This window comes from Podarcis liolepis, assembly GCF_965112155.1.
Source record: "Podarcis liolepis genome assembly, chromosome: 3".
Classification (NCBI taxonomy): Eukaryota; Metazoa; Chordata; class Lepidosauria; order Squamata; family Lacertidae; genus Podarcis; species Podarcis liolepis.
In genome coordinates, this window is record NC_139557.1 from 69,943,574 (window position 1) to 69,960,268 (window position 16,695).

At 38.4% G+C, this 16,695-nt stretch overlaps 1 protein-coding gene across 18 annotated transcripts in view; it reads left to right on the forward strand.

The window, feature by feature from the left end:
- ARID1B (AT-rich interaction domain 1B) overlaps positions 1-16,695 on the forward strand; it is a 357,120-nt gene that overhangs the window by 55,040 nt on the left and 285,385 nt on the right. The window contains exon 1 of one of the 18 annotated variants that reach the window (XM_083496344.1): positions 3,863-3,968. The exons of 15 other annotated variants lie outside the window; for them this stretch is intronic. The gene's annotated coding sequence lies outside the window, so the exon portion shown is untranslated. Of the gene's footprint in view, positions 1-3,862; positions 3,969-5,710; positions 5,867-9,977; positions 10,003-16,695 lie in introns of those variants that run through there. 2 more of the 18 variants (XM_083496345.1, XM_083496346.1) reach the window with 2 other exon arrangements.

Here is a 16,695-nt window from a genome sequence, read left to right on the forward strand (position 1 = left end):
CCTAAAGCAAAAAAAGAAAAGAAAAAGGTTTAGTAGTGATGTTACAGAACTGGGTTGTTATTTGATGGCAATAAAAAACCCTAGAGATATATTGTATGAATTGGTTAGTATTCAGAGTTTAGGATCAGTAGTTTAACCATGAGAAAATCCTTATCACACAATTTTGGGGGAGAATACAGATATTGTTCATAGAATCATAGAGTTGGAAGGGACCATAAGTGGTCATCTGGTTCAACCCTCTGCAATGCAGGGATCTTTTGCCCAACGTGGGGTTCAAATCCATGGTCCTGAGATTAAGAGTCTGTCTCATGCTCTACCAGTTGAGCTACATGGGAGATCTGTTTTTGACATAATTTTGCTGCCTGTAGTATTGCACAGTAAAGGCAGCAGCAGAGCATCATGATTTTAATGTCCAAATATTTACATGTAATTTAAACTTTTCATGTAATCACTCTCCCTCTCCTCTTCAGAATTTTTAAGAAAAGAATTCTGATTGTTCTTTAACTGAGAACTATGGGCTGGTATTTGAGTGCACACTCTTGACAATCAACCAATCAATAATTTTTCAACCCCTAAGGAAACAAGGGAATTGACTCATGCTTGTAAAATTGATAATTTAGGGGGTGGGTTATAGGAGAAACACTAACCTTTCAAAAACTGGCCATTTCCTTAGCATATTCATTTGGATGTGTCCCATTTTCAGTGGAGCTTAATTTTAAGAAGGCGTGTTCAGGTTCATAAACTTAAGGGCAGAATCCAGTGTTAACTGGACAGATTCATTTCTTTGTTTACACATATATCCTGGCTTTTCTGCCTGCCAACAATAAATTGTTTTAAAAGTTTTTTGGTTAGCAGTGTACTTTCCAAGAGTGACCACAAAGAAACATATTAAAACTAAATCATGCTGTAAATTTAATTATAACAATTACTTGGTTCCATTAATAGCCAGTGACTTGTATTGTGTGTTCTTAATGCCCAGGAGCCATGTTGTACTATACCTGAATTATTATAAGAACATAGGGAAAACCCTGTTGGATCCAGACAAAGACCCATCTAATCCAGCCTTCATTTACTACAGTAACCAACCAGATGCCTATGGGAAGCCTGCAAGCAGGACCTGGGTATAACAGCACGCTCCCCACTAGTGATTCCTAGCAACTGGTATTCAGAACCCTAGAGATACAACATGGCCATTGTGACTAGTGGCCGTTAATTATTTTAGAGAATACGTAGTTAAGATATTCACTACTTTCTTCAGGCAGTTAGCAGGCAGTTACAATCTTAGCAGCATTATATATTTTAAAAGTTAGGAGGACATTTTCCTTTCAAAATCCTAAAACCTATTTAGTGAACATTTATGTTCCACTTTATGTTCATGATTCCCTTAAAATGCTGTTAAAGCAAAGCCCAAAGTGAACAAAACCACCTGAAATGTTCACAGCTGCAAAGGTTGATTTTGCATGGGATTGGAAGTTGTCTGATCCACAATCAAGATATATGGATTCAATTTCCTGAATTACTGATTAGAAAAAACAACAACATATGGTTCTGGTTACAAATCTTTAAAATGAGTGAAAATATATTAGGATCTTGGTATATGATACAGGATCCACAAATTTTGCTAAGCCTTGGTAACCAGCGAATATTTGTAATTGCCATGATCCTGACCTCCCCCTTCCCAAGTTCAGGTAGGGGCCAGGTCTTGAACTTAATGTTGCACTCACTCTTGCAGAACACCTCTGAAGCAAGCTCTGGAAGGATCACCTGTCCTTACCTCAGAAGGGCCGGGTCACGCTGTATTGTGGTTTCTTTTCGTGGCATTCAGAACATCTCTGAAGAGTGTTGCAACTGCAGGAATGATTCATCACCGGTTCTACCACATATAAATTGCCACACATAAATCTCTCTTGAGTTTTTGTTCCTTAGCTATTACCTAAGTCAGGACATGCTTCTGAAACGTAGATACCAAATGTCTTCTCTCTGAACCAAGGCAAATGTAAGCTGCAGCTGTTTTATTTTGTGGCTTTTGAAATTTTAGCTAAAATGGTCTAATATCAAAAATGATTTGCCCGTAGAGAAAATTTAAAGCTGGTCATCTGCTTTATTTTTGAAATTTGAAGACCTTTGTATGTGAACTGATTGAGTTAGACTGCCTTTGGAAAGAAGTTGTTTTAGTTCATAGTGCATCTATGAGACAGCAAAAGGCACCACTCTGTTGAATGTGTGTGTGTGTGTGTGTGTGTGTGTGTGTGTGTGTGTCGAGAATAGGGCTATTAATGACTACTTTTCATGATGGCTATGTACCGCACCCAGTATCAGAGGCAGCATGCCTCTAAATACTAGTTGCAGAGGAACACGAGTAGAGAGAATTCTGTTGCCCTCATGTTCTGCTTGCCGGCTTCCCAGAGACATCTGATTGGCCACTGTGGGAACAGGATGACAGAGTAGGTGGGTGTTTGATCTGATCCAGCAAGCAACTTCATGTGTTCTTATGAGAGCTGACCTTGAAGAAGGGTTTCATACTTGAAACGCATTGAGCTCACCATAGTTAACTCCTTTCTTATCACCTACTGAGGTTTCTTTCTGTCCCATTCCGCCCCCTCTCCCCCCCCCCCCCCGAGGAATTCTGATCCTACCATTTTCCCCTTCATGGTTCAGAGTATAAAATCCAGTGAATATGTATAGCTATAAAAAGATGCAGCATATTTGTGTGCATGGTTTAATTTTTTTTTTAGGCAGATGTGCGTGCATATCTCAAGATTTTGGGAATCAGTTGCAAAATGTGAGGTGTTTATATTTTAGGGCAGGGAGTAGTGGAGATGGAGTTACTCTTTGAATCATCTCATTAATGATGTTGGAAGACAGATCTTCTTTATTCACATTAATGGTCTATTTTGGAGTTGATTGGAATAAACTGACAAAAGATGGTGTTTGGAAATGAAACATGACAGAAAGCAGTTAGTGTAAACTGCCCAATAATTTTTCACAGGCAGGAAAAAGGCAGCCATTAGAAAGTAGGATTTATGCCAATAAAAAGATAGTAAGATAAATTGATGGTCGGACTATAGTTCTGAGCTGGAAAAATGAGTCTTCCTGCTCAGTGTTCAATGCCCCTTCCGTTTTCTTTATCCTGATATTGGTGCTGTTAATTTTATTAATAGAAGAGGTATGAATTAGTAGCATGAAAGTAATAAGCAGTATACTTTTGGATGCTAACATTTCTGATTTTTTTTCAAAATCTGTCCTCCTTCCTGTACATTCTGAAATGGACAAGGTTGAAATCTTCTTGATTGCCAGATTCCCAAGTGCAAAAGGATTTCAGTTAGCAGTATCTGTTTCCTGGCCGAAGTGTCTATATTTTTCTCTTGGTTACATAGGAAGTAGGGAACTATTGCTTAGTGTGCCAGGCTAGCTTCTAGTCTTGTGGCACCTAACAAGTGTGGGTTTTAATCCAAGCTCATGCTTCTACGTTTGAAATAGGTATTAGTAATTCTTGATGACTCACTGACTGCATTAGCTCAGTGTGTTGTAATGATTAAAAACTGGAGATTGAAATAAACAGCAAGCATCACAATGCCAGTTCCTTCCCCCTTTTAAACTCTATAGTACACCCACATTTAGCATCTTTTGTATTGTTCTAGTTGCACCATCTCAAAAAGGATGTCATAAACATGGAGAAGGTATAGAAAAGAGCAGCTAAAATTATTCAGAAGATGCAAGTGTCTTCTTCCTTATTAAGAAGTGGTAAACATGGCGGGACTACTTGTTTAGAGGAAAACTCCCAGCAGGGGTGTGATAAGGCTTAGTATCATTTAGTGTCACTTTAGTATCACACACAATGTTGTGTGACATCACACACAACGTTATCACTCATTATTCAGGGGGCACAGCTCTCTCCTTAAGAACTTCGAAGGGCCCCCAAGTACATTGGCCTCCCCTAGTTGGTGTGCCTGCCACTGTGATAGCAGGTAAGAAATTTGGCAGATTAGTGCAGCAGTAGTAATTAGGCAGGACACTAGAGGGACTGACCAGCAGAAGAGCAACTATAGAACCACACAGACAGGGCCAATGTCTGGATGTTCTTCTGGCAAAGACCCACGTCTGACCTGGAAGCACTTTTAGTCAGGTCAGACAGAACAAATGAAAAAGACATCTCTCTGAATAACTTATATGAAATGTGATTGAGTTGTGATTTCACAACGTATTTCCATTTTTAAAATACATTTTCATGTTTATGAATAAGAAGTCCAAGGACAGTTATGAGTAATGTGTACTACCACCTGACCAATGAACTAGCATTATACAGCTAGACAAAATCTGCTCTAAAAACTGTCATTGAGTATTACCTTGAGGTTGTCCTTGAAAAGTATTGCAGTATTTTTTGATCTCAGCATGCCATTAGTTTTCTGCCTTTTTTAAAAAAGCTGTGCTTTAAAACATTTTTTAAAAGGTTTGTTAACTGTACATGTGTTTAGTTTAAATGCAATATTTTTCATTGCTGCCTGTGTTCAGTTAAACAGAAAATTCCTTTTTCTAGTCCTTTAACAGCCATTGCAGATAACCAATCTGAATATAATTCTAGTTTATTATGGGGGGGGGGTTTAAGTCATACAGCAGTGAAGTGTGTGAGGCTATGCACTAAAATTTGGAAGCTGTTGTTTTGGATGCTTCTTTTAACATAGTATTATTACCAGAAAAGCTTTTGTCATATACAATACTAGAAAGTATTGCATAAAGCTTCTTCAAATTGTTAATATTCCCCCCCTGCCCTGCTGCGGTTTCAGTGCATTACATGAAATAGTGATGAAATCATGACTCACTGACATGCAATCTTTCTGTTTGGAAAAGACAGATGGAGGCAGCAAATGTTTTAAAATCTAATGTTAAAAAGTGGTGTATTTTTATGAATCTTTTGTTTTTGTATTTCTTTTCAAGTATTTGCTAAGTGAAGGAGGGAAAGCACACACTGTTGATTGGCTGCAGTTACAATATGTTTCTTACTTATGAACTGAGCTATTATATCACATTTTTCTAGAGGGATATATACGGGTGTGTGTGTGTGTGTGTATCCATCAATTCTTGTCAGTCAGCAGCTGAAAGTGATATCCCGAAAACTACATTATAAAAACCTGTTGCACCTTTTCTAAAAGCCTTAATTGTGATAAACTTTAGTATGAGTATTACACTTGAGTGCAGTGGAGGTAATGATAGTTAATTCATGCTTTGTAAGGGAAGTGTAATGGTTCTCTCAGTTGTTCAGCCATGATTAAACAATTGGGAATGCTTGCTCCAAGTATTGGGAAATAGGCTATGCAAGGAAGGGGCAACCATTAACATAGCTGTAAAATGCTCAGCAAAGTAAGAAGGGGGGGAGAGAGAATTATACATAGTCTAAGAACTCTGCCTTAGATCTCAGTGCCTTATATTTAGTAATGTTAAAGATTTGGGTTCTCCTTGTAATGGTATAATAGCAATTTGTAGTACAAGGAAATTAGTGGAATTTGATAATTGTTTTTTAAAAGTTCAATCTGAAGGTATATCCAGCCATTCATTATGATAATTAGAACCCATTGAAATAGGCATTTATGTAGAGTACTTGCCTTAAAAATCCCAGCCCTGCAGTAATAATCAGTGACTGTCATCTAACCAAGTGTTCCTGAAACAGGTGAATAGACCATCATTAACTTTCTCTACATTCTGCATTTTCAGCGTCTGTCCTCCATTCTGGTAACTGAAACTTCCCTTCTTCTGAGTAAATGGCTTATACTGAACTACCGTCTTAGAGAACTTTCTTACTGACTAAATGAAATGCAGTTGGACTAGACTAGACAAAAAATAAGCAGTAACTTCCTCATGACTGTGTGAGGTGTGTTCACCATGGCTATTCTCAGTAGGCTGTATCCGGCAAAGCCATCCTATCTGAGCAATGGAAATGCCCCTTCCTTTCCTTTTCCCATGCACCCCCAGAACAGATTTGGGGGCATGTGGTGGGAGGAGAGGGAGGATAAGTTCTGTTACTTAACTGGAAGTCCCTGCACAAATGGGATGACTTAGTCTGATGTGACTCGACATTTTTATCTTTATATATAACCTTGCCGCCATCTTGTAATTCTCAGGGGAAACTTTGTTTGTTTGCTTACCAAAGCTGGAATCAATGATGTATCAATGAGGGTTCCCTCTTAGATCAGAGCCAGCCTTTTGGCTTAGGCTGGAATGAAGGGTCTCACAGCTCCGTGCTGGTGGAAGGAATAACCACCCATGCAGCAACAAACCAAATGGTCAAATAAATATAGTGGTAAGCAGGCCTCTTGTTCAGCAGGCATGACCAGACTGGGATTCTCCTCCCATTAAAAATATATATAGTTGGGTTGGTCAGCCATGCATGTATATGGTTGCAGATGCACACTTTATTATTTTTACATTAAACATTTATTATCCATAAATTTTTTTATTTTTAAAACAAAGAGGTGCTTGTTTCCAGGGAAAGCAAATTTCATTTTATTCCTGCAGTCATGCTGGTACTATGAATCATGTGAATTTAAAATGCAAAATACATAGGCTCAGAGTATTTATTATTTTGTTATCAATCTGGCAAACTGTTTTTTTGTTTGCCCTTTTTGGAATATATTCCAGTTGTAACACATGGAATGACCAGCGAGTGTGCTTGCAGGAGGAGGAAGATAAATGTTACCTGTGTGCTTCACAACGGAAGCAATACACATGGGAGTCTGATTGGGACTCTTGTGAGACCATCGAGTCAGTGGTCAGCGGTTACCTAGCTGCATCGCTGGCCAGGGTCATAAGGAGTTATTCTGTCTTTGTCATCGCAACAATCTTGTGAAGTAGGCTGAGAGAGAGTGCCCAGCCCATGGCCCTCTCATGAGCTTCACCATCACGAGTCTGTAAATCCCAGTCACAAGGGGCAACTGTCCTTCTGCTAACTGCCCCTGTCCCAGATTTGCAATGCAACAACCCGTTCCCAGAGTTGCCTGCAACTTACAGATAACTGTGTGTGCTTTCACTATGTCAGCTCAACTCCTTTCTTCTCTGAAGCCTCTGCACTCAACTGCAGAGAACTATTTGATCAAGGGAAGTATAGCATCTGCCTTTATGCTGGCCTTTTGCAGAACACAGGAGCAGGACAGTCTCCTGCCCCCCCCCCAAGCTTAGTGCGAAATTGGCAGCCAGGTCATCCAACCACCAAATTATTTGCAAGCACAAATTTGCTGGTGGGGAAGGGTTGGTGGTGACCATGAATAAGGGGTTGTTGTTTTGCCAAACCAGACTTTGTGGGTACCTGTTGATGACAGAGTGAAGATCTCCCAGGTGCAAGTCCACCAGTCCATCTGCTATAAAATACTTGCTCAGTGGACCACACTGATTTATTTGTTTTTTTAACAAAATTTCTTGACATGTACCACATGTTTTTAAGAAAACCTCTGCAGTTTACAAAAATAACATGATCTTAGCAGCTTTTTTAAAAAATAATTTCTGGTTGTGTTTATATGAAATTAGTAAAGATAACTTTTACTCTTTTTTATTTTTAGCCTGATCCTTTTAGCATGCTTTAGGCAGCATAGTTAATTTTTATTAAGTGATAACAAATCTGCAGTTAATGATCTTGCCAAACATCTACTTTAGTATTATTTTTAGACATTCAGCAGCAAGTTAATCTCAATATTTATTTGTTTCTTTGCTTGTTAAGAATTAAAATAATATTTAGTGACATTTCAGTAGGTTAAGAAGGTAATGCCATTACTATAAGCAAATGTGCTGAGTACATAAATGGCTAGATGATTGCTTAGGAAGCAAACAGTTATACTATGGTTAAACTATTTGTCCATCTTGCCACATATTGTCTACTCTGATCAGCAATGACTCTTTAGGGCAAAAGTGAGAGAACCTAAATCTTTCTAGGTAACCTTCCCAAGGAGACTCCCCTAATTTTTATATATTATGACATTGGTGCAGCTAGGTAACTTCAGATAGATTTCTGGGGAGGGGTGCCATTTAGTTAGCCATGCATGCAACTTCTATTACGAAACATGCAATTAATATTTAGTTTCTACGTCCCTCCTGTTATTGTACGCTTTACAACTTTGCACTCCTGATATCTTAGAACAAAAAAGTCAAATAAAAAAATAATAATTTGTCAACCCTGATTTAAATAAGGCACGCTCTGAAAATGTGTAGTTCCACATTTTAAATTCAATTAAATCGCATCACTCCCATGACTACAGGAATAAAGTGAGGTTTGCTTCTGCTGCACTGGTGGTAAACCAATTACCTCGGGGAAAAGTACCACGTTGTTATGGGAAACGGTAGTAAATTTTGGAAGCGAAAACTTGGCTGGTCCTAGACTGTAAAATGTTTTTCAGAATAAGAAGAAAGAATGCTGTGGTCATCAGCATTAGCCTTGTAGAGCCTGGTGTTAGGCTTGTTCACCACTGCCCTATCATCTGCTGCTCTCTGGGTGATCATTTTGAGGGCCCTAGACTTGCAGTACTTTTGTACTGTTTTATTGTTGTTAGCCGCCCTGAGCCTGGCTTCGGCTGGGGAGGGCAGGATATAAATAACATTTATTATTATTATTAGACTTGAGCCCCGAGGTCCATGCCTAGCTGCACCACTGCATTCTGGTGAAACCTATCAAGAGTTACACCCACCCACCCCAGGATTTCAGTGGGTCTGTGGTGCATTAAACAGCACTAGATTGTGGGCTATATGTTTTGCTTCCCTATTGTCTTTTCTCACAGTAGGAAATTCAAGCTAAATATGGTAAGAGAATTTGTATTAAAATTGTACAGAAAGGAATGCATCTTTTTCTTAGCATGCCTTTCTTTACTCTTTTAATACAGTGAAAAAGAAAAAGGAAATATTGGGACAAGAAGGAAAACAAAATGACACTGAATAGTACAGCCAACAACAGGTGTCTGCAGAGACATCTAGAGTAGGGAAACTGTGTGTAGTATAATAATAATAATAATAATAATAATAATAATAATAATAATAATAATAATTTGTATCCTACCCTCCCCAGCTAAAGCCGGGCTCAGAGCGGCTAACAACAGGTAAAAATAGCACAGTGTACATAAAACCGCACAATTAATTAAAATACATTCTAGAATCAATTCAGAATCAAATTAATGGCAACCATCTGGTTAGAGGTCTATGAAGATTACAGGAGAGAGGGCAGGCCCTACAAGAAGAAATAGAAGAATATATTTCTTAAAAGTCAACTGAACAGACTTGATGCATTTGCTATTCTGAAAGTATTATTGCTGCTTGCAGCAGAAAAATTTGGTAACAAAATTCCATCAGGAGTACACTGGAAGTGTGTTGAATGCATAACCTTTGTGCTCTAGAAATGTTTCCTTTTATTAGATGTTTGTTTATGTAAGATTCGGTACAGTTAGTCAGTGCATCCCAGGTTACCTATTTGAATATATTCAAGTGAAAAATCTGACAGTGCATGAGCAAGTATGTAGGCAGTTATATAGAGCACTGCTTTGCTTTTTATACTGACCTTGCCTTCACAATACATTCTAACTGCTATATTGATTCCCTGAAACTGGGATGAGGACTGCTGACAGATTTCTATTTATTTATTGTTGGCATATTAGGCTTTCTTGCTTATTTACTGTGTGAATTTTTAACCTGCCCTTCATCACTTGATCCATGGAACGGTTACAACATAATTTGGCAATTATTTAAAACAACAATTAAAATAACAACCCAAATTAAATAAGAGCAGGTCGTACTTCTAGCCTACCAATTTGCTTCCTGCCCAGGTGTTTATGGGGTAGCAGTTAAGTTCAACCTGGTGCCAAAATGTAAGTAACGTTGACACATTCCATAATCAAGGCACCACCATAGACAAGGGCCATGATGTCACTACTCAAGGAACTTGCCTGGGTGGTTATGCAACAATAAGGGTCTCATTGCAGATGTAAGAAGCTGAGCAGGCTGATACAGGGCAAGCCATTCCTTCAGATACCTGAGGTCCAAGATGTTTAGGGCTTTTTGTTGTTAATTAATATTATTTCTGAATTTTGTCCTTTAAATTGGGCATTTCTTGTCAGTATTTTAATGCTTCATACAATGTGGATAGAAGCAGCTTATGTTTATATATTTCTAAACAATTTATTGGGCTTGACTTTTTATAAAATAACTGATTTTGAATTTTAACAACAGAACTGCGACCTGCATTTTATGACATGATGCATCCAGGTGGTTGTTGTTGTTTTTTAAAGGGATATTAATGCTTCAGAAACGTCAGGAGTCTGAGCATTCACACATTTTTAGTTTTTCTTCCCCTATCGGCAGACGTGCAAAAAAGCTGAAATAGCTAAATGTTCTTTAGGCAGTTGCTAGTTAAAATGAAATGTTAAGAATTCTTTCCTCCCCTTTCATCAAGACTGCTGTAACATGTTGGATAACAAATGGAATACTGTACATGTTTTAGATTTAACTGCCTAAAATGTTTACATTTCACTTAAAATATTTTATTCTCAGGAATGGCTTTCCATGAAGGTAAAAAATATTCCTTCCATGTGCTAGAATTGAAAGCTACATTGAATTCTCTACCTCCTAAATATGTGCATTTCAGTATTCTGGAAACCACACTTTCACCTTCTTAAGGTCTTTCTCTCCAAGCATTCCTTCTGAGATTTTGTTTCTCAGAATGTATTTCAGTTTTATGAAGTGTGAAGCTGTTTATCTAGAGAAGGTAGCATTTATTATGTTGCGAAGGGTTTGAGAATTTAGAGAATAACCCTAGGTCTTTACTAGCGTATATGGTTACGGGAGTGCTAATTTGGTATTCTTGTCCTGTCTGTTTGTGGTATTTAATGTTCTAACATCTCTCTGGTTGGTTGAATCCATATGTCACTCAAATGGGAACTTGTGCTTTGGCATTGGTCTGACAATCAGTCAGCCATGGAGTACAATGATAAAATTATGAAAACTGTGTCTCTGTTCATTGGACCAGTAGAATTTACAAGCATTTTCCTAGATGTGCCTAAATATTATATTGCCTTTTCTTGGCTCACAGACACTGGCTTCCTGGGATTTAAGCCTTGTCAGAAGTGCAACGACTCACTTTCCCTTATATATACCTTCTTTCTTTTTTAATGTTTTTGCTCTCTGCTTATAAAATATGAATATCAGTTGTCTGAGTGATTTGATGGCTACAAAAATATGATTGTGCTAAGACAGTCTTCTATCACCAATCATGAACAAAAGTGACTTTTGTGATGCACAGTATTTTCCTCTGTCAGTGCTCCGTACCACTGTATTAAAGTGGATGTGAAGAATAGCAGGGCTGTTATACAGGTTCTACGCTTTTCAATGTCTGTTAGATGAAAATGTGAATGTTGTGTGTATGTGCATGTGTGTGCTAAAAGAGAGCGAATAATGCTACTTTTTATTAATTCATTGGTATCACTTATGCTTCCAGAATGAAAAAGATTGGTGCATGTGTACTCTCACTTATGCAGGAGTTATGTTCCATGCGTAAGTGGGGAGCACCTCTAAAAGCCTCTAAACACCCATTTTTCCTGCTCTCCAGCTCTCTTTCCACACAGCACATTCTTCAACTAGAGTCGAAGCTCTGGAGGCTGTGGAAAAGCAGCAGTTGCTGTTGCGCTACCATGCACACCAGAGACTGAACAGCCTAAACAAAGCCCCGTTGCACCTCTGGCTTTTTAAGGGTTTTCTCTGCCTTCACTAAAGTCCTCTTTTGGGTTCCAGGGTGGGTGGTTGTCTCCTTGTGAGCCACAAGGACTATGCAGCTTTCTTGTTCCATCTCCTGGTTTGAATCTATGTAATTTCCTGGTGCCGCACATACACATGGTCACATGTGACCTCATCGCCTGTAAATTCAGAGACTCCTTTAACCTACACCCCTATTATCACCGCTTGTATACTAGCTTAGAACTGGGCAATGACTGAGTCCTATTATAATTGGTAAAACACCAATTGTAATGTGAGATCACAATTCCCATAGTACCCCGAGCATAGCTCTTGCAGGATCAGCCATACCATACGTTTGGTAACATCAGTTTACAACTAAAAAAGAGGGGCCAGTAGTACTGGACAAGTTTGCCCTGAAAATTCACAATTAAGAGGCTATGGGAAACAAGAACATGGAAGACAAATAAACTTAGTCAACAAAGCAGGGCTTATGGTAAGAGATTTTGCATTACTAGTGGTCTACCTTATAACTAATAGCCCCAAATGGTCACAGAATCAAACAGCAGCTTTCCTGCCAAATGGTCATGCATATAAGTAAGTTCACAGTAGAAAGAGGATGTAGTGAACACAACATTTTAAAATGTGATTTCATGATCAACATGGTCACTTCAAAGGGAATGTTTTATTACTTAGAGATAAATGACTGTTTCTCAATTAACTGACACAGGTGCATATCTTGCTCAGCATCGCAAAAGTCCCTGTTTCCCCAGAACTACATTTAGAGTTTCAAATGTGGACGTATACTAATTGGTGACAAGCAAGCATTTGTTAATTACATGAGCCAAATGGGTACATTTGGGGAAATATACTCTAATGGCAAGTATAGCAAAGTGACTCATACAAAATAAGATTTTATGATAAGGCATAATAATTTGCATATGGCTTACATATGTGGATCAATATCCCAAGAATGGTGAATCTGATGTTCAATCCATGTTTGCTTTATACTGGTGCAAATGGTTACGACTGTAGAGTAAGACATGTGCCTTAAGTATGCTAATCCCTTGTGTGGTACATGGATCCACCCTGGTCTAGCTGCTCTGTTTGGCTGAGCAGTATGCTGGATTAGTGGGGCTTTGGCCATATCCTATAGCATTTCAGCCCATTGAGTTTGAGTATTAGATTTGCAGCCTAAAGATGTGAAATTTTAATTTCTGTAGTGTTTCATATGAATGTTATTGTTACTTTATTTTTTTTATTGGTGTTTTAAAGTTGCCCTACCTTGCATATTGAGTAGAAAGGCAGTTTAGACTTACTATTTTTAAAAGCACACTTTAGAAAAAGAGACATGTAGGTAACAGCATATTTTCCTAAGCAAAGCCATAAAAAAATTGTGTTATTCAGATTTTTCAAGTATATATTCTCCTCCTCCCCTTTCCTCTAAAGTTCCAGGGTGGGTTACAACAATTAAAAACACAATGTTAAAACCAGTTTAAAGCAACTTGCAAACACCAAAATAATGTGCACCCTAAAAACTCAAATCTTTGGTGTCTAAAGCCCAGGGTAAAGAGGTGTGCCTTCAGCATTTGCTGACAGCTGTAAAATGAAGATGGCAGATGCACATCCGTGGGAAGGGAGCTCCACAACTTGGGGCCTGCCAAAAGGAATGCCCTCTCCTGAACTTCTAAGAGTGGTGGAACCAATACTGCCCATTTTAACACCCAAGGAGATCTGTAGGGAAAGAGGCAGCCTTTCAAGAAGGAAGTTCTCCTCCTCCGTCTCATTCCCCAAATAATCCATGATATGTGCAAAAGTTGGGAAATATAATATTCTTTGAAGTCTTTCCTAGGTAACACCTGTCAAAATAGATGAACTGAGCATATGTGGTAGTAACAACCTCATTCTTTCATGTACATTTTGCCTTATTGCTTGCATCTCCTGTTTCTATTGTAAATTAGTAAAATTCTGATACGTTCTTTTATATAATGGCTTTTGCTTCTTCCTCACATGTGTAAGAGAAATCTGGTTCTACACAAATAAAGTGTTTATTTTACTTTCCCGGTTAGCAGCGATAAATTAATTGATGCTTTTCTCACTTGCCGTTCATTTGACAGAATATTATAGATAAAATTTATCCCTCAAGAGTGTCAGAATACTCACATAAGAGAATAAGGATAAATCAAGAAGGATCTGTTAGCACAGTTGAACACTTGATGCTTTCTAATCATAACTGCATGTTCTACTTTCGCACTTGATAACACAGGATTGACTGACAGCGTAAAAAAAAAGTTGCTAAGAGCACACAGGCGAGAATTTCGATGTCTTCTGACACTCGTTCTTACATAAATAGCAAGAAAACCTTATACGTGTCTCATAAAAAGAACAGGAAAGAGCTTGTTTCTTTTGCCTACTTCAGTAATGTTAATGAATATATGTGATTGTTTTATCTGCTTGCTATAAGCAGGTTTAATTTCCATTTTTCATACAAAAATATATGTTAATACTATGTTAAATAGTAAATCTGAAGTCTGAGGCGCAGACACTTTATATAGCAGCCATTTGTATTAAAGCTGAGATGGTATCTTCCGCATGTAGAATGCCTTCAATGGTAAGGTGCCTCAGAGAAGGGAACAGAGTTCTTAACCCAGGCATAGGCAAACTCAGCCCTCCAGATGTTTTGGGACTACAACTCCCATCATCCCTAGCTAACAGGACCAGTGGTCAGGGATGATGGGAGTTGTAGTCCCAAAACATCTGGAGGCAGAGTTTGCCTATGGCTGGCTTAATCCTTCCTTGGCCATTTACTTCTTCCTCTCCCCCAAAATCTTCCACATTTCTAGCCAACACCTAACTTCCTGCACCTACTGAAGACTTTTTTATTCCAACAGGCATTTTAATTTTAACTTTTCTGTGTTTTATTACATGTATGCTGCTTAGAGATGATTGTAGTTACCGTATTTTTTGCTCTGTAAGACACACCAGACCATAAGACTCACCTAGTTTTTGGAGGAGGAAAACAAGAAAAAAAATATTCTGAATCTCAGAAGCCAGAATAACAAGAGGGATCACTGCGCAGCCTGCATTCTCTCCATAAGACGCACACACATTTCCCCTTAGTTTTTAGGAGGGAAAAAGCGAGTCTTATAGAGCAAAAAATATGGTAATCAGCATATCATTTAAAAAAAATAAGTCAGTCAAATGTGCAGTGACCCTCAAGTGAGTGCTGCTGTGGTGAGCATTGCAGCTGGGAGAGTGTATTATAAATATTTTTCTGGGGGTGTTCTAAACTTCTTCAAAATTTAATCCAGGTAACAGAGTGTGAACAAAAAGGTTTTTATGTTGGGTCATTGCTTATAAAAATACCGTATTTTTTGCACCATAACACTCACTTTTTTCCTCCTAAAAAGTAAGGGGAAATGTCTGTGCGTGTTATGGAGGGAATGCCTACGGGTGGCATGCCTACGGATTTTCCTCCTCTAAAAACTACGTGCGTGTTATGGTCGGGTGCGTGTTATAGAGCGAAAAATACGGTAATTCCCCTGTTGTTATACTTTTGCTCTTAACAGCATTGGTGCAAATCTGTGTATTTCTATGAGAATACTTGAGTGCAGTCAGATCTCTTAACAAAAATTTTGGGCCCCATGGATTGCAAGGATTAGTCCAACGCTAACTGGCTTGCTCTTCTCGTGCCTAATGACTTTGCTTTTCCTGCTACAAATTCAAGGGCTGGGAAAGAGTAGGGCAGGTTACATTTTAGATTATGGGGATGTGAGAATAAGTCCTAGGGCCTGTCTGAGCTTCACTCACTGTTCTAAACTTTATGCATGCATAATTATATTAAGCAGGTGGGGGGACGACCCTTGGTCCTCCAGATGTTGCTGAACTAAAATATAATAATAATAATAATAATAATAATAATAATAATAATAATAATAATAATTTATTATTTGTACCCCGCCCATCTGGCTGGGTTTCCCCAGCCACTCTGGGCGGCTTCCAACAAAGATGAAAAATACACTAAAATGTCACATATTAAAAACTTCCCTGAACAGGGCTGCCTTCAGTTAGCCTTAGCAAGTATGGTCATTGGCCAGAGATAATGAGAATTGTAGTATGAGAACACCTGGAGGTTCCCCACACATAATAAAAGGATCACAATGAAAGGTTCACATTTTGTGCTTTAGCTACATTCAGCCCAATGAACAACAACAGTCAAGTGCAGTGATCATGTTTTTGAACTTGGTTTGACTGAACTACAGATAATTGTCCTTATCAGTAAAAATACATGTAGTAATAACAGAGACCATATAAAGATGGCTACATCCAAGCAGCTAAAAATGAGCACATTGTTCAGTTCTTTCCTGGGCAATACCTTCCTTGCCTTTGTTAAGAATTGTGTGCAGGCCACTACTTCAAGAATTGGCCTCTGGAGGAGAGAGATTTAAGATGATTTTGGAACTGAAAAGCACACCATGTACAAAATGCCAAGCTAAGGAATATATTCTGCATAAAATGTTTTAAAAAGAGAACATTTCTCAACATTGCTATACTACAGTGTGCCTTAAATGCTTTCTGAGATTGTGGTAGTTTGAGGCAACTTCAGTTTATCGATAAATATCCTAGTCACACAGGTTTATTTTGCAGATTTAGCTTTTGTTTGTCTCTGATAAGCTGAACTGCAATCTTTTGCATGTTTTCTTGCAAATAAGTTTTACAAAACTCAGAATTTCAAGTAAATATGCATAGAATGAGGTTGCATGGTTGGTTCAGAAATCTGGCCCGATTATTTTCTATGCTTTTATTCTTTTTAGCATCACTGGCTCAGCATTCACAACACATGTCCCAGCCAGAAGGTTGCAAAGCTGACATTGCAGTCTCAGCAGAGGTTATCTTTATAAAATTCCCTAACACTCCTCTTTGGCGCATCCAGTTTGGCAGCTGGAGTTATATAGGAACTGATTGAATCACTCCCTTCCTCTTACGTTCTTCATAATAATAGAT